This window comes from Cavia porcellus, unplaced genomic scaffold (assembly GCF_034190915.1).
Source record: "Cavia porcellus strain 051 isolate PalLab524CR breed Dunkin Hartley unplaced genomic scaffold, mCavPor4.1 scaffold_1, whole genome shotgun sequence".
NCBI classification, from domain to species: domain Eukaryota; kingdom Metazoa; phylum Chordata; class Mammalia; order Rodentia; family Caviidae; genus Cavia; species Cavia porcellus.
The window spans coordinates 181213459-181230536 of record NW_026947484.1 but is presented as its reverse complement, the minus strand read 5'-3'; the positions used below and the strand labels follow the sequence as shown (position 1 = coordinate 181230536).

The window sequence follows — 17078 nt, the reverse complement described above, 5'->3', positions numbered from 1 at the left end:
CTCCTCTGGCAGGGCTGACGGTGGGAGCGCTATGTGCAGCGGGGCAGGGTCCACACTGGGGGCTTCTTCGGCCGGCAGGGCTGCCGGGCGCCTCCGGGACGCGAGCGCGCACGCCTCGGCCCCGGCGGCCGCGCTCCTCGCACCGCCTTCTCCGCAGGTCTTTATTCATCTCATCTCCCTCTTCCCCTTCTCCTCCTCCTTTGCCTCCTTCTCCTCCTCTTCCTCCTCCTCCACCACCTCCTCCTCCGCCGCCGCCACCTCCTCCTCTTGCATCTCACTGGCCTGGCTCTGTGTTGCTCTGAGTGACAAAGACAATGTCCCAGCCTTAACTTTGCAACCACCTTGCCTCCTTCTGGGGTTCGGCGGGGGGGAGGGGGGACCGCAGCAGAGCCTCAGCATCTCCTCCAGCTTCTCCTTCTGCGCTTCTCCAGCTCTTGGATAATTCAGCCCCTCTCCCCCCTCTCTAGCCCTTTCCCCATCTCTTTCTTTCTTTTTCCCCCTTCCTCTCTCCTGCACGTTGTTGTTGTTATTAGAAAGGCTTCGCGCACCCCCTGGTGCTCCGGCGTTTTGTGTGGCAGGAGAAGATTGTCTTCCTTCTCTCTTTCTGTCTTGCTTTCTCTCCCTCTGGTTGCTCATTATTCAGAGAGAGACACAGAGGGAGGGAGAGAGAGAGCGCGCAAGGGAGAGGGAGGAGAGGAGAGAGAAGAGCGGAGAGAGGGGAGAGAGTGAGAGGGAGAGGGAGGGAGGGAGAGAGGGAGCGGGAGAGAGAGACGGATATCTCAGGTCATCTGCCGCTGCAGCGAGTCTGAGGAGCCGAGCAAGGCAGGGAAGATGGCGATCCTCCATTGCTGAGACCCGGCAGAAGCACATGAGACTCCTAAACAACTTCCACAACAATAACCCAAGCAGGAAGAGGAGAAAGAGAAAGAGGCTGAGGAGGCGGTGGGGCTGGAGAACCCGAAGCACCTCCCGGGGCCGGGACGCTTCTTCTGTAAGTTACTGCAATTAACCACCAGCTCCGGGTGGTCCGAGTGCGCCGGGGCGGAGAGCGCGGGGCGGCCGAGGCGCCGACGCGCTCATTCATTCGGCCGAGGAGGGTTGGCGGAGCGGGGAGCACAGGGAGTCCCCTGCGTGCATGGACTGGCTGTTGGAAGAGGAGAAGGAGCCCGAGAGAGGAGGAGGAGGAGGAGGAGGGGGAGGAGGGCGAGCAGGAGGGGGAGGAGGAAGAGGAGGAGGAGGAGGAGAAGCGAGGGAGGAAGAGGAGGAGAAGGTGGCGGTGGAGGTGGCTGTGCTTTTCCTGCTGGCTGCTCCTTCTGCGGGGGGGGGGTGCAGGCGAGCGCTGTGGCTTAATTAATTTCGTGTAGTTCTGTGAAGAGAAGAGAAAATGAAAGATGAGTGAGAAGAGAGCTGGAGGCTTAGGACGGATGCTCGGAGCGCGGGGACAGGAGTAGAGGGAGAGGGGGGCGGAGGGCGGGAGGCCGGGAGCGAGCGAGGGTCAGGGGAGCGAGCACTCGGAGCGAGCGCCCCGACCCGAGCGGGTGACCTCTTTCTTCTCTCTGTCCCTCTCTCCTTGCTTTCCCCCCTGTCTGCCTGTCCCCCGCCCGATGGCAAAGCCGTGCGGATTGGCACCCCTCTCTTCCTCAGGTATTTGGCTGGCTCTCTCTCTCTCTCTCTCTCTCTCTCCCCCCTCTCTCCGAAGTTGGGATGCGGGGTCGGGATGTGTATGTGTGTGTGTGTGTTGGGGGGTGGCCGCTGTCGCCGCTGTGGGCGAGCTGAGAGGCTAGCAGCAGGGTGGTTGGGGGGGCGGCGCAGGTTGAGGAGCAGCTGAGGAGCTGTCTCCAGGCTGGAGGTTCAGAAGCGTCTGGTGGAGGAGGACAACGGTTTCTGGAGAGGAGAAGCCATTACACACGCTTGGCTCTCCTCTGAGGCCGAGAGAAAGGAAGGCAGAGGCCAGGGGGGGCGTCTCACTCCTGGTGCGGTTCCCAGGGGTCTGCCCCCCTTCCAGGCACAAGGGGAAGCCGCAGCCGCCCCCCCCCCCATTGGAGCAGCCCCTCTCTTTCCCTTTCTTTATCTCCCTGTCCTCCATTTGCAAGCTGTCTGCTTTGGTTCCAGTCCAGACTCCAAAACACAAAGCTCCTTCTCACGTTCATTCTCCAGGCTGTTCACCATTCCTGAAGGAACCCTCATTTTCTTTTCATTGTAGCTTCTAATCTACAGAGAGGGAGGCAGGAGGGAGGTTGCCTGGAGAGTTCCTTTTATATTCCTCCCCAACCAAAAAAAAAAAAAGTTTCATTTTTAAGCACGCGACTGGGATGGGGAAAGACCAACCAGTTGGGGCTTTCTCCTAGGTCCCCCGGGGCAGTGTCTGAGTGTCTGTGTTGGCTGTTTGGCATGCTTTGGTTTTGTTTCTGGAGGTTGCTTGCAGGTTTTTGGAGGAAGTGACTAGTTTGATTTGAGAGCTGGGAACTGAGTCAGGTAAGCCGTGTCTTCTTGTAACTCCACCAGAAAATGGAGGAGAGCGGGTTTCCAGGAGACAAAGCTGAGATGAGAAGTGTTTATAAAATTATGGATGTCTCCATTTTGAAGCTCAGCTGGTGATGGCTGGAGGAGGAGACTTGCTGGCCTCCTCTTTCTCCCTCTCCAGAGGGAGACCTGCTGGTGGTTCCTCACTCTATTCATTATGCAAGGAAATGAGGGGTCCTGGGGGTTCCTCAGATTTTTCTGCCACCCAAGGAGTGCTTTCACAAGTTATTGAGACGTTTGTTTCCATTTTAAAGTAAACTTTTGGAATTTTTTTTCTCTTTCTGAGTGGACCTAAAGGGCTTTGACCTCCTTCAGGACAAGCAAAGCAAAACCTTAAACATTTCCACTGAGGTCTTCTCACAATTTAAAGCTGCTCCTGGTCTCCTGAAAGTCACTAGGAAATGTTATTTCCTCATTGTGCAGATGGTGGTGGTCCAAAGCTGAGATTTTTTTTTCTTTGAGTTCTCGGGCTTGGTGATCATCATGTTTGAGGTCTTGCAAGACTTTATTGTCTGGTTGGATATGATTTCTGGAAAAAAAAATTCTAGAAAAGAAAGAAAAATATTCCTGCAGGATCTCCGAGGAACTCTAAGCCAGGCTGACAACAGTTTCTCCAGGTTCTATATTTTCTTCAGGTTGTTCCATTTGTATGTTAGGCCTCCTTTTAGCTCCTTTGTTCCCCTTTCCCTCTTCTGCTATTTTTTTCCCCGTCTTCTCAAGTACTGTAAGTCTTCAAGAATATCAGTGTGTCTAACTTAACAATGTCACTATGGAAACAAATTGTGTCAGTTGAGAAAATCTAATGTCCAAGTGTCTTCACCTTTTTAATCGGAGGAATTTATTAATCTTGTAGGAAGACATTTTGTGAGGGTGATTTGAAAAAAGGACCCCAGTTCTACCCCAGTCCCCACACACTGATTTGGAGCTCCTCACAGATTAGTTCTAGAGAATGTATGTAATTGACTTAAAGAAGTACTCTTAAAATGCTTCAGGAATTTATAAAAGTCAACCATGAAGATGTTGCTTTTCCATTAGATAAGGTAGCCATCTTGAGGATAAGGAGAGATGTTGGAAGAATTTTAGATGGACTATTAAAGATAGGTGAGGAGCGCTCCACAGTGAAATGAAAACTTGGAGATGCTTCAGAACCAATTAAGGTATTTGGAGGGGGCTAATTAGACCTTGGTTTCAACTAAGGAGAAATACAGAAAGGTACCAGCTTCAACAGAAATAAGGAACATGTTGGTGAGCGACTTGCACCAGCTTTTTTCTCTTTGCTTTCTCATTATGTGTCAGATTATTGTGCATGAAGTTCCCCATGTGTACATGTTTTTGTGCATATTGAAGTGGTTTTTGATTCCAGATGTAATTATATTCTGTTGAGTAGCTGGTAGCAGTGTCACTCAGAAAATGCACAATGCCATATATGACCACATCACATTTTTCAAACCAAACTGTTGTGTCATTAATTGAGGGTTATTGTTCTTCTGAGGAGTGTGAAAGGAGATGGGAAACATGGTTCTTTAGCTGATAATTGTCCATGGTCAGTAAAGTAAAACCCTATTTTCATAGATGAAGAAGATAGGTGGTTTTCAGTTGATGTGTATGCTTATTTAAAAACGTTTCTGTTTGGGTCTTGGCTTCTTTATTGAAAATCTAAGCCTCTCCAAGAGCACTTAAAAAAAAATGTCATCTGCAACCATACCTTTCATTCTTCATTTTTGAATATTATCTTTTGCTACCATTACTTTTGTTCTTAAGAGGAATGTCATCACTGTTACATTTAAATTTGCTAAGGCATGTATGGATGCTAGGTGTTCAAACTTGGAAGATCAGATGTGGTGGATAAAGAGAGTTATTTGGGAAAGTGATTATCAGATAATTTTGCATCTGATTATATTTATCTAAACCAATACACTATATGTTGATCTTGAAACAAACTTTTATGGTATCTTTATTGTTACTAGCAGGAGAGATGATTATTTACTTATCTCAGTGGGGGGAAAACATGACACACTGATTGCCTGTCCATCACTTTGACTCATTGAATTTTTAATATTACAACTAGAAACTTTAGCATCTTCATAGATGGTGTTAGAGATTAGCTTTTTTGGAGGAAAAAGAAGCCTTTTGGAGTTTGAGAATGTGTTCTAAGTGGTAACCAAAGAGACATAACCATGGCTTTTGCACTTCATCAACACGGCAAGCACCAAACTGCTTAAAAGCATGATTTCTTGAATTTTTCTAGAGCACTATATACTTGAATTGAGACAAGGGTTTTGGATATTTCACCATGAGAGAAATAAGAGAGTCAGATTGAACATTCTCATTTGCTGTCAAAACTTAATGATCCTTTTTGTTTTTAAGACATCAAGTTCATGAGACTCACTATGCAAAATTTTGCCATACTACTAAATGATTCACAATCTTAATGAAATTAAGAATTCAGAAATCTTAATGAAGCAACATATGTAAGCTATGATGGACACTGCCATATAAGATCTTCATATTCCACAATATTTCTCTTCTTGATTTTGTGTCAGTCTGATTCTCTGACTGTATTTCCTGAGGACTCATCCTTCTGTGCCCCCCACTCCTCCAGGTGGAGACAACTTTTAGAGAGGAAAATAAACCAAAATAAGAAATCATATCAATTCCTAATGAGGCTTCTGAAAGATAGGAGGGAAAAAAAGCTAACTCTACTAATGGGCTTTAAAGTACTCTAGTTCAGTGTTCTTGAATGAAGGGAATAATAAGGTTGGCTCAGGAAAGTCCTGTTTTATATGTGATGGAGTTTAATAGGGTCTGGTTTGCCTTATATATTTCCTTGATGCTGAGATTTCCTGGTTAAGGTTACTGTACTTCTTTGTAGTAGGTGCCTTTTTCAGACTGATAATTCACTATGTCATGGGACACAAAACTGACAAAGCTATGTGGAACACTTTCAAGTTCATGACTGGAGAAGAGCAATGCCATTTCATACTGCTGCACTCATAGATTAAGAAATATAAATAATGAATTCAGATTGCAAAGGGTCTGACATGAGTGTATGACTGGATGCTTTAGTGTATGGAAAATACAGAAATGCACAAATAAGTAAGGAGAAAAGATTGCCAGGATTTGTGGGTAAGATCCAATGAGCTGAAAAATATATCAGCTTGTTTGTGTGTTTATGAAAGTGAGTATCTTGTGAGAGTCACATACTTAGGAAGTTGATGGCTTTGGGAGAAACGTTAGTTAAGTGTTGGTGACCTATTAATTGATTATGAGAAAACAGAAGAGAGTAGATAATGCTAGAAGTAAATTCCTCTCCTGTGTGATATGCCAAGACATCTGGCAGATGTTATGTTGGGCCCTAAGGAATGGACAGTTTAATTTTAGCCCTCGCAAGGAAATGGGAAGTTCTAAGCTCTTTTAATAGCACAACTCTTAGTTTGGGGAAGGTTGCTTAAAAAAATAAGAAAGGAAGAAAGGAAAAGAAGCACTTAGTATAATACGAAAGAACACTAGGGAACAGGGAGCATATGCTGAGATTTTGGGATAATATCCAAAATATTATTTCCCAAGTAGAAATTAACATGCAAATCATTGAAAAATGGACACATGTGTACATCGTTGGTGACAAGTGAAGGAAGCAAAATGTGTTTAATATTGCCAGGTAGAACTTGCAATTTAGAAGTTAGGTGTTTATTTTTCTCTTAGGCCCTAAAGAGATAATATACCTCAGCTATTCTTTCTATACCCTTATTTTACTGAAGAGGAAACAGAGACATGAAATGACTTGAACAGGGTCAGAAAGTTCAGCTCTAGCAAAACCAGGCCTAGAAGTCAGGTCTGCCTGCAGCAGTGACCTTTCCACCACCCTGTTGCTCTTGATTGACACATCGTGAAACAGCTGTACTCTTGAGAGTCCAGGGCTCTCTGAGAAACCACTGTCATGCATACACACTGGGACAGGAATATGGATTTTGTTCATTGAATTTAACATTTTGGGAGACTCCTGGCTAAGTATGGTGTGTTTCAGTCATAGATCCAAAGACTGATTTTGATCATGCGATTTCTTTTTTTCTTTAGTCAAGCTTTAGTACTGGTTTTGTAGCTATGCATTTCTCTTAATTCTTCCTATTCTTCTCTCTTGTTCTATCTTCTAGGCCTTGGAAGTCCTTTTCAAATGCCCTTCTTTGGAAATTTGTCTGGGTCTATTGCAGCTTACAAAAGTGCCCAGAATTGGACTCTGAGGATCTGTTTTGCAATGTGGGACAGATTTAAATTGGCTTCTTTCAGAGATGCCATTTTGTAATACTGATGAGTGATTGAGAGGGTGAAACCCAGTCTCAAACAGTTAATGGAGATTTTCAAGGGTTCTTTGTAGTCATTCAGAAGTGTGTCCTCCTTGTATCTTCTTGGAGATCAGTTTTCTCTTGTCAACCAGTGGCTTACTACTTCCCCACCATCCATGAAGTCATAATTAAAATGACTGGACAGCACAAGCAATATTTAACCATGAACAATAGGAGAGTACTATGGGAAGGGTGAGATGGGTTTCATTACTGTGTCCTCTTGGGTAAGCAAAAGTATCTTGTAAAGAGGAAGAGTGCTGTTTGGAAGTTTCCACATTTTCTAAGCTTCTTCCAAACGAATGCATAAATTCTTAATCCAGGAGGCAGGCTGGAGAAGGTAGTGCTGGATGTGGACTTCTGGCAGAAACACAGTTAACGTTGTAAACAGTTGAACCTCAGTGTGGCACTCCTCCAAATGAGTTGACTGTCGAAAATAAAATGTTCCAGAAGAACTGGGAGAACAGGAAAGAAGTTAAAACAGCATGGTTTGCATGCCAGTGCTGAGCGAAGAAGAAAAAAGTTTGAGGGGGGAGGCACTGGAAAGAAGATAATTGTCAGTTAAACTGTCTGCTGGATCTGTAAGACCTAGCAGAAGTTTCCAAATGCAGGAAAGTAGATTGTCATGAATTTAGATTGTATTTGCAGTTTACCAGGAAGCTTTCTCCTTGAACTTTGTATCTGGAGAGCTGCACAGATAATAAATTAGAAGTCCATTGGAAGTAATTTGGATTTACATTTTCTGCTTGGCAGTGTTATCATAAAAGTTATCTTTTTTCCAAGGCCTTCTGTGCTCATCAGTTGAAGTATTCATAAGATATTTGAAGTCCTTAAGTATGTGCCTTCAACCCTAAGTTTTCTGTTTTTCAGGCTCAGAGAAGTCAAGTGATGTGGTGGCAAAGGGTGCTGGTATTATCACCTACAGGTGCATTGTCTTTCTCTTCTGGTGAGCAGCTTACTTGGTGGCTTCAAAGCATTCTTTTCTAATTCCTAACTGGACACATTTCTTCTTGAGTTATTCTTGGAGGGAAGATTTCTTTTCATGCCAGGTCATGGGTATTTTGGTATTGATTTCCTTGCTTTCATGTGTTTGCTTGTTTAGTTCACTGCATGCTGCTTCTGGATATTAATAAAACACTTATGCACTGCCTGTTCCCATCTTACCCCCCATCTTCACTCAGAGAGTAGAACTTGTTTACTAGGACTAAGGGAGGGTTGGTAGGTACTCATGTTAAAAAACTAAATAAACACTTGAAGATTAGAATTATATAATTCAAGAAGATATTTGTAGGTGTTAAGTAGACTTTTACCATGCACCATGCAAGGAAAGATGGGAAAATACCATTAGGAAGCAATAGATCCTGATTTAAATGTTTTGGGATCACTTAGGAGGAAATTACGCCTTTGCCCAAGGTGAACAAGCAGTGACTTACTTTTGGATTCACTTTGGTTGGAGCACAAAAGGAGCTGGAGGCGCAGGCAGGACAACTGTATCAGAAGTAATTAAGCCCAGGATTTGTGGAGAGGCTTATCTGCCACAAAGCCCAGCTGGGGAAAGCCACACTCACTGCCTAAGCTGTTGTTTGGCCAGTTGGACCAGAGCAGAAGCTAAGGCCCTTGAATTTTGGATTCTAATTCTTCTCTATTCAGATGTAAGAAGGTAAAGCCATTATTCTTCTTTTTGCTGTGTCTGCTTAGGGCTTCTGATTTGAGCTGAGCTGGGAGATGCTAGAGGCCAGGGGAGGGTGAAGGCTGATTTCCTCAGAGGGAACATTCTCCCTGTTAACACTACAAATGTGCCTATAACATTGTACTTATTACTCAGAAAGTAATTGTGCAGTGGTACAATGTGGAGTACTTGAAAGATGTTTGCTGCACAAGGATTTCCAAGACTCACCTGCAGATTAAGAAATGGGTTTCTAAACCATCTCATTTCTGTTGCTAATGAAAAGCTTTGGAAGGCGCCTGTGAATCAGAGCTCCAACTGCTATCATGGTAGGGGAAGTCAGGCCTTGAAAGGATCCTTGGATTAGTCTGTCCCAAAAGCAAACAGTAGCATCAGCATAAGTAGAAAATAGACAGGGTTGTTGTTAAGCTAACAGAAAAGTAGGCTGAAGCATTGCTGTAATTATGTGGTGGAAATTTGCTGGGAAGGAGAGTCCACTTGGATGGGAAAAGGAAAAGAAGGTAGGAGAATAATTGACAAGTCAAAATAGAAGAGGTTTGTCCACTGGGAAGAGCTTCCAGGAAGAAGTGAGATCTTGCTCTTAAGAAAATAATACTGCAAGTAGAAAAAGAACTTGTAACTTGGTACCTATTGCATGTGAAATATGAAGACCAGTGCTCAGATCCACATTCTTTGGTAAGTTCCTACTGTAAAAAATAGAATTGGGCTTGGGAGACTCTTTGTGTGGCTTCTGTGTTGCAAATGCAGCTTTTTCTGATAAAGGACAGATGGAAACTTGAGGGAACCGGTTAAGTAGGCCTAGGTGGAGATTTTCCTGGAAAATGAACGAAGTAGAGAACAGAGCACAGTAGAAAATAGCTGCATTATTAATGGGAAGAAAACGTGATAGTCTTCTCTAAGGTTATCCATAGAGCTTCACCATCTACACTCCGAGTATTAGAAGCAAATAGGAACAAAGACATGCCTATTTCAGAGAGGAAAGAGTGAATCATGACTACTACCTGGTGTCCAGTTGGGGATTAACCCATTTACATGATCCTCAACGTCACAGACTGGTCTGGCAATCCACTCCCAGCATTTTAAATTCCAAAATAAAGCTACTGGGGGCAGAATGGTTAGTCTTGCTAATCCCTAATTACATCAGGCCTCTGCTTTAGGAGTAAATTAGTCAGCAGTTCAGCACCATTTATTTCACCTAGATTGTGAAGGAGCTAATCTAGAAGCAAAATTTTGGGGGTAAAATTTTAATATTAGGTTACAGACTGAACATGGCCCAAAACAAACCAGTTGGCTAGGTGAGTGGTGCACGCCTATAATCCCAGGGGCCAGGTGTGCTGTGCACGCCTATTATCCCAGGTCTTAGGGAGGCAGAGACAGGCTGAGACAGGAGGATCCCTGTTAGTTTAAGGTCAACATGGGCTAGTAAATTGAATTCAAGGGCAGCCTGCTAAACTCTGTCTCAAACAGACAACAAATAGACAAAATCATGTAAAGACTTAACCTAACAAGTAGTTACCACCCAGACCTTTTTTTTTTTGGCGGTAGTGGGGATTGAACTCATAACCTCATGCTTGCAAGGCAGGCACTTATGCCACTGAGCTAAATCCCCAGCAGACCACCCAGACTTTTTGATAGTCTCAATCTTAAAGAGTCTTCCTGAAGACTGTTAATTAGTGTTTAAAGTTAACTGGGTGGAGGATCAGTGTGGAGACCATTTTCATTTGAATGTCTAGAGTTTCATTTGAAAGCAAAACTTCCCTCCTTTTGCTCAAGATGTGTTGTCTGTCTCAATGCTGGTTAAAGGTGGTAAGAGAATAAAAGCCATTGCTTCATCAAGAAATTTTGCCATTCCTGAGTACCGTAGTAATATCCAGTCTTTCAAAAACTGCTGCTCTCCCTCTTGGGTTGACTGATAGCTAATATTAATTCTAAGTAACATTTGTTTAACATTTAACATGAACCAGGGACTATTCATATGGTGGAGGAAACTGAAGAGTGAGGGAGGTAAAGTGATGTACCTAAGGTTGTAGGCTACAGGTAGGGAGAGAGGATCCATAGGAAAAGCCACTGCCTCTCAAGTTGTAGCTCTTGACCCATGAGTCCTGGTTTGGTTATTACTTCGTATTTTAACGGCTAGTGTTCCTCATGCTTTATCTCCTCAATGGCTGGGAGTACATCCTTGGTGTTCTGGCAGGAAATCTGCACCTAATGGAAAATTAATTACAATACATTGGTTGATAGGAGACAGATAACTTGGTGCAGTGGCTTGACAAAGTGCTGTGTTTAACTGAACATACCTTCCAACTTACAAAGGAGATGATGGGCAAAATGAGACAAGAGACCACATGGTGGGGCACTTTAGAGAATAAACATTTGTAAAGTGTATCAAGTTTGTAAAGTACTTGTACACATGGACTTTTACAAACAGCTCTTACCTGTTATGGCAGAAAGATGCTATTGTTTTTGTTTTCAAGTAGAAAAAGTTTCACTTTTCTGTTTCTTAGGGTCTCCTTAAAAGTCACAGTGTTCTGTGTTAGCTTTGTTTAATGTAAGCTGGAAAAGCCTTTTCAATAACTGCACAGTCCTTTGAAAATTAGCTGTATCATCTAATGGTTATTTGTAGAAAACAAGGCAGATTCTCTTAAAAGTGTGGGTGCTATTACTCGCTGCCCTCTAGAGATCACCATGTGCTCTATTTGGATCATGGAGACATGGGAAATGTTTTGGTCTTACCTGCCTTTCCCTGGAACATTAAGGTACAGTAAGGAAGCAGGTGTTCATAGATGATCATAAATGCCCTTATTAGAGTCACAGGCTGTACTAGGGAGGTAGAACAGATGCAGACACCTCAATGATGTCCAGGACAGTAGCTTTTCTGCATGGACAAGCAGTTGGGTTTTAACTGCTACGCAGAGTTAGAGCTCTAAAACATCACCATACTATGGATCTGTTCAGCTGACCCATGGTCCCCAGACAAACTCATAACCAAAACTCTTGTAGGACCATAAATGTACACCCTGGTTTTTGTTTTGATTTGTTTGAGGATTGAACCCAGGGGTTCACACATGCTAAGCAAGTGCTCTATCACTGAGCCACATCTCCAGCCCTGGGTGTCCTGCTGATAAAGCATGCTAGAGGAGACCACAGACTCACCCTTCTCATCATCATTTATCAAACTTATTAAAATCAATGGTTCTTTAGTTCTCTCTTTTCTGTTTTTGTGGTACTGGGAATCAAAACCCCAGGGCTTCTTACATGTTAGCTATGCACTCTACCACTGAACTGCACTTCAATTCCAAAACCTTTCTTTTCTTCTCTCCCCTTTCCTTTATTAGTGCCTGTTAGTTGTACAGAATGATGGATTTGGGGGACATATTTGTAACATGCTTTGCTCATTTTTGCCTCCCCCCCTTAATATCCACTGTTTTCTTAAATTAAGAATTCTAATGGGAAAAGGCCTCAAAAAATAGCTATATAGCTGAGAAGTATAAAAGCATGTGATTCTTTGGGAAGAATTTCTATTTTTTACAGGAATTAAGGACTATTCAGCTTTACATAACATAAGCTATGACCCTTTTCAGTAATGTCAGACCTAAAATATCCCTCAACCGAACCTGTCTCAAAGATCAACTTGTTTCTTCACTCTCTCTTGCAGTTCTTTAAGGAGAAACTTAAGTAGGCTCTCCTTTGCACAACTGAGGTGAATTGGGTTCACATTCTTTGTAGGTGCAGTGACAATCATAGGCAATAAATTTGAGTACACTCAATGAGATGCCCTATAGGAGAGGGAGCCTTGGGCCACGTCCCTTCCGGGAAGGTAAATGCATAAAGTTTATGTATGCATGCCTGGCAAAAGAATCATCCATTATCTTGAAAAGGAAAGAAAGTCACATTTTCAAAGATAGTTTCCGTGGTCATTGTAAACAAGCACATCGAAGATGGCATAAAGCAGTACATGTGTAAGAAAACAGAATTGCACTCTTCTATTGCCAGTGAAAGTTCTCATTGTCATTCCACCTTCTCCCAGGACTTTACCTCTCCTTAGTAATTTGGGCAGTGAAGGGGAGGGGCAGAGAAGGGCAGGGGTGTTCAGAAACAGATGTCAGCTCACCCTGAAATTTATGTCATCCTAGCCTATGGTTGACTCAGTGTTTCAGGGTACTTCACCCTTTGTCTTTCTGACCAGTGGTTGTAGCTTGTTAATAATGAATGAACATCACCCATAGGTCCTGAAATTAGCAAGTGTTAAATGTTATGTGATTATTAGGAGAAAACAAGATAATCTAGTCAGTGGGCTTAATTAGGTTGTGATTGCCCAATTGCTGCTTCCTGATAATTACGTTCATAACCCTGCTTCTAGACATCAACTACAATTATCAAAAATGACCCCAGCACAGGTAGGTGTTAGGGACCTTACTTGACACAGCTCTGAATAGTGAGCATCTGATGTTTGCCAAGGTGTTCCTGCCGGCTCCTTCTCCTCCTGCCTCCTTCTTACAGTTTCCCCCCCACCCCGACTTTACAAGCTCTGTGGCAATATTATTTTGTCCATGACTAGGCACATACTATATAACTCATGTTGCTTTTTACAGAAAAATAGATTCTTAAGTTGTTAGGCATTAAACATGGCATTAATCCATTAGTAGATGAGAACTGGAAGCACAAAAATCCAAAATTGACTAAATTGTTTTTTCTCTTAGCACGTGAATCTATTCAGAAACTCTTAATATTAGTGATTCATTTGACTAGATCTTTTACGTTATAAGGTATAATCATAAAGCCAAGAAGTAATCGTTTGTGTTTAAAATAATACCTTAACAACAGGGTCATCAAGATCCAAGGAGCTGTAAAGGGAGGACTTTTGTATTGTCCTGTCTTATCCCCTAAATTTATTAAATATACTGCCAGTATATTCTAGTATAAAAAAAATCTTATTGCCAGGGATATTGTTTACTCACTAATCTCCCAAATGGAGACAATGATTTCTAGGAAATATAAACAACAACCTGTATCAGAAGTGAGTATGTCAGGGTGACACTGAATCACTGGGCCTGATTGTCATTTGGCAGCCTTCCTCTTCTGGATGCACAGTTATATGGGATAATAATGCACTTATAATTTGCACATAATGGCTGAAGTTCAGTACAGTTGTCTGTCTGAAAAACATGTAGAACTCTGCAATTGTACATATGCTTATATTTCTTTCTATGTGTACATGTATTTCTATGTGCATATCTATGTACATGTAAGTAAAGAGCTAGATTTTCCCTCGGCACTTAAGGTTTTGTTGAGACATCAAGAGGGCAGCTTTCTACTTGGTGGTCATCTCTTCTCCTAGAATTGTCCGTGACAGTGCACTTCTGTGCAGGGGTTTCCGTTAAAGAGGTGATGTATCATGAGCAGGGCTCACAAGAGATTGAAATTTATCTCCGTTCCTAGCTGTGTGACCTTGCATAAGTCACTTAGCTTCTCTGTTCCCATGACTTTCTGTCCAATAAAAGGAGAATAATATGCTATGATTCTAGATCAGACATAAAAATTAAAACATATTAGAGTTCTGGCTTCTATGGACACTCAAAATGATAAATTTCTTCTTTCCTCATTGGTAGAGACACTGAAGAAAGAAACCTTTCCCCAGAGTTGTGCTACCGTCATCATGACCAATATATTGTTTTATCCTTGGTCTTGAACCTAAGTCTTTCTTTTTTTAAGTTTCTGCCTTTACTGAAGAACCATCTGTGCGCTGAAGCCCATCACAAGCAGACGTCCTTACCTCAGGAGCTGCTGGTCCCTCTGGCTGAGGAGGGCTCAGCAGCATTCCTTAGGAATCTGTAAACTACCCGGAAACGGTGCCATTTCCTTTTAGAAAAGTGCATTTACGTTGTAACAAGCTTTCCTATCCCCCTCTTGCAGCAATATTTCCTGGAGTGTGGTAGGAGAACAAGTTTTAATAAACGTGAAGTTCTTTGAGCTTTCTGGAAGAAAGATGTTATTAGTGTTTCCAGTGTTTGGTTAAGAAAACAGTACTTTCTGCAAGAAAAATCCTGTAAGTGCTGGATGCCTCTTTTCTCATATAAGAAATCTGTGAGGCATTCTGAGGACTGTCCTGGAGGCTAGCTTAGAAATGCTTAGGTTTTGCTCTATGCAAATGTTTGTTTTAACAGTCCATGTCTACTTGGTCTTACTAATGTACTGTAATAGCAAATGCTTTGAGATCTCAGAGGTAGACGGGCTAATTTTAGAGCGTCGTAATGATGATATTTCAAAATGTGAAAAATGTGAAATGGTAGGGCCTAACAGGAGTCACCTTATTTGCTTGGACCACAAAACATTTATTGGTGGCTTTACTGGTGACAGTGGGGTGGTGGTAAGGATATTGGTAGCAAAGATGAAGAACATCTAAGTGGCTCGTTGGTTAAACTGTACAGTGACTTTTCACCTTTGAAAATAAATTTCTTACTTTTAAAAAGTGAATCAGTTGTGAAGTTTTTCTTTCTCTTTTAACATTTTGGAGATTTCCAGTGAGACCAAGGTGTCAATGAAATGTTAGTTTTTACATTACACATTTATATATACATATACATATATATATATATATATATATGTATATATATATATATATATCTTTTTATAGTCACCATTTTAAAATTGTGTCCATTGCTCTTTGGGAGAAAAAGTGACCATGCACAAATTTACTGGTGTTCAAGTCTCTGAGACTGCATATGAGAAATTTTTAATCTCAAGGGGAGGGGACCCTAAAACTAAAGGAGACATAGCCCCAGGTGTGGTAGTAATTATACTATGAATGCCCTCGACACAATAAGCAATACAGAATGAAAGAAAGGGAACTGAAATCCTGAGTACTTGGATACCTAAAAGAGTAAGAGTGGAAAGAAGGTTTTTCTCCTTGATACTGTATGTTATAGAGATGACCTTCATATGTGGAGTTCTTCATCTGTCTTAGAATTGCTGCTTACCTGTGACTAAGAAATGTTGGCTTTGGAGCCAGAGTTAAAGTCACACCCGTATCTACAACTTACTTTCTACTTCTATGAAGGTGGGTTTAAGCTCTTCACTGCCTCTGCTTTCCTGGGTTCCTATCTTTAGATTAGAATTTTCTCTGTTGGAAGTTAAGAGGTGTAATGTATGCCAAGCACCCAGCATTCTGCCAGGTGCCCAATAAGTGGCCACCTCTGAAGGTCTTTTGCACTGATGAATTAGTAACCTTCCAGTGCTTCTGGATGCAGTTGGCTTGCTCCTTGCCATTCATCTGAGGCCTGGTTTTGCATGCCTTGTTAGCTATTGTGAGGTGGTGATAGAATTGGAAAGAGTTTAGTGTTTTCACGGTCATAGATGTGTTTTATAGAAGCTGCTATATTTAAAAAATATGTAACCATTCATCTCCTCATTCATCAAACCTTCATTGAGCACCTTTTGAGTACTGGGCACACCTGCTGTGTGCTTAGATGGTCAAACCCATGGGATGTGCAAATCTATCAGATTTGTGTTAGGCTCTTTGTTTTGGTAATTGAAGTGATTATGATGGAGATGGGTGTCCTTAGCCACATTAAAATAGCCTGGAGGCAAGGGAATGGTGAACTGTGGTTTAGGCTGTGGTTAGTGGATTTTTGTTTAGATGCATTCATTTCTGCCTTTTTCGGGTGTGTGTATATGTTTACAATATAATTTGCTAACCAAGGAGTCAGTGCTGCTGTGGTTCGTAATCTGGCAGATCATTTAAATATTTACTCCAAAATATCTTGTTCTCTGTTGGTGTGAAGTAGAGTTTCCAGTTATTTTTAGGTCATTTTCATCTTAGCAACCCTGTTGGAGATGAACCAGACACGCTGCTGTAAACTGTCCCCACATTTGGATAGAATTTAATAAAGTAAAGTTTAATGGTTTGATCCCAAGAGGCAAACAGACCATCTGGTTAGCAGAAGGTTAGGTCAAGTATTGCATGGCTGCTGAGAGGGCCATAGACCAGCCTTGATGCACTGGTAATGTGTCCAGTTGCTAAACGCATTAAGCATTGAAATGGTGCTTTCAGGTCCGCCGAGCCAGCAGTTCTGTTACCACCGCTGTGACGCAGGAGATAATTCAGCTGGGCAAGCGGCAGCATGGGGGTGGATCTACAGCACAGGATGTGTAATGTCAACATGAAGGATTGGAGCTGGCAGAAGGAAGGGAAGCAGTCATTTCATGCCAGTGCAGGAAGCCTAGAGAGATGCTTTCCATCCCCCTTGCTTCTTGTCCTCTTTTGAAGCTTTCGTATTAAATGTTAAATGATTACCTTGTGCATGGTCCATGGCAAAACTTCAGCAGATTTTCTGCCTCTCCTGGAACCTGTCACATAAACAGTAAACCACATTCCACACATATGTAGGACAGGCAGAGGGAAGGGTTTGCTGCACAGACTGGGAGGAGGAGAAAGGGCTTCATTAGGCAGGAACATCTTTGTGCTTGAGATGGAATCCCATTGTACGTCCCTTTGTGCTCAGCTTTGAGACTGGCCATCCATTCAAAGGCTG

At 42.6% G+C, this 17078-nt stretch overlaps 1 protein-coding gene across 6 annotated transcripts in view; it reads left to right on the top strand.

Moving 5' to 3' along the window:
* The window catches only part of Znf462 (zinc finger protein 462), a 133366-nt gene that overhangs the window by 2147 nt on the left and 114141 nt on the right, over positions 1–17078 (top strand). For 4 of the 6 annotated variants that reach the window (XM_023565538.2, XM_003470913.5, XM_023565537.2 and 1 more), the window contains exon 1: positions 213–991. The exons of 1 other annotated variant lie outside the window; for it this stretch is intronic. The gene's annotated coding sequence lies outside the window, so the exon portion shown is untranslated. Of the gene's footprint in view, positions 1–212; positions 992–1360; positions 1645–17078 lie in introns of those variants that run through there. One more of the 6 variants, XM_063261246.1, reaches the window with a different exon arrangement.